Source organism: Pediculus humanus, genomic scaffold (assembly GCF_000006295.1).
Source record: "Pediculus humanus corporis 1103172108212 genomic scaffold, whole genome shotgun sequence".
Lineage (NCBI taxonomy): Eukaryota > Metazoa > Arthropoda > Insecta > Psocodea > Pediculidae > Pediculus > Pediculus humanus.
In genome coordinates, this window is record NW_002987782.1 from 283421 (window position 1) to 283704 (window position 284).

A 284-nucleotide genomic window follows, 5' to 3' on the forward strand; every position below is an offset into this window, starting at 1 on the left:
AGATGGATGCTGATACGATTTTTAATAAAATCTGTGTTATTGAAAATAAAAAAACATTTTTAATACATATACATATGCATATAAATATTTAAAGTTAACTCAAGTTTAAATACTTTTAAAAAATAATAATAATAAAAGTGATTTTGTATATAATATAAAGTTATTTGATAGAAAAAAGAGAAAAGAGGAAGAGTGAAGGAAAAAAAAAAAAAAAAAATTTAATGTCGGATACATATAATATTACATCAAAGTAATAAAATAATAATAATCATTTTTAAAAAAGG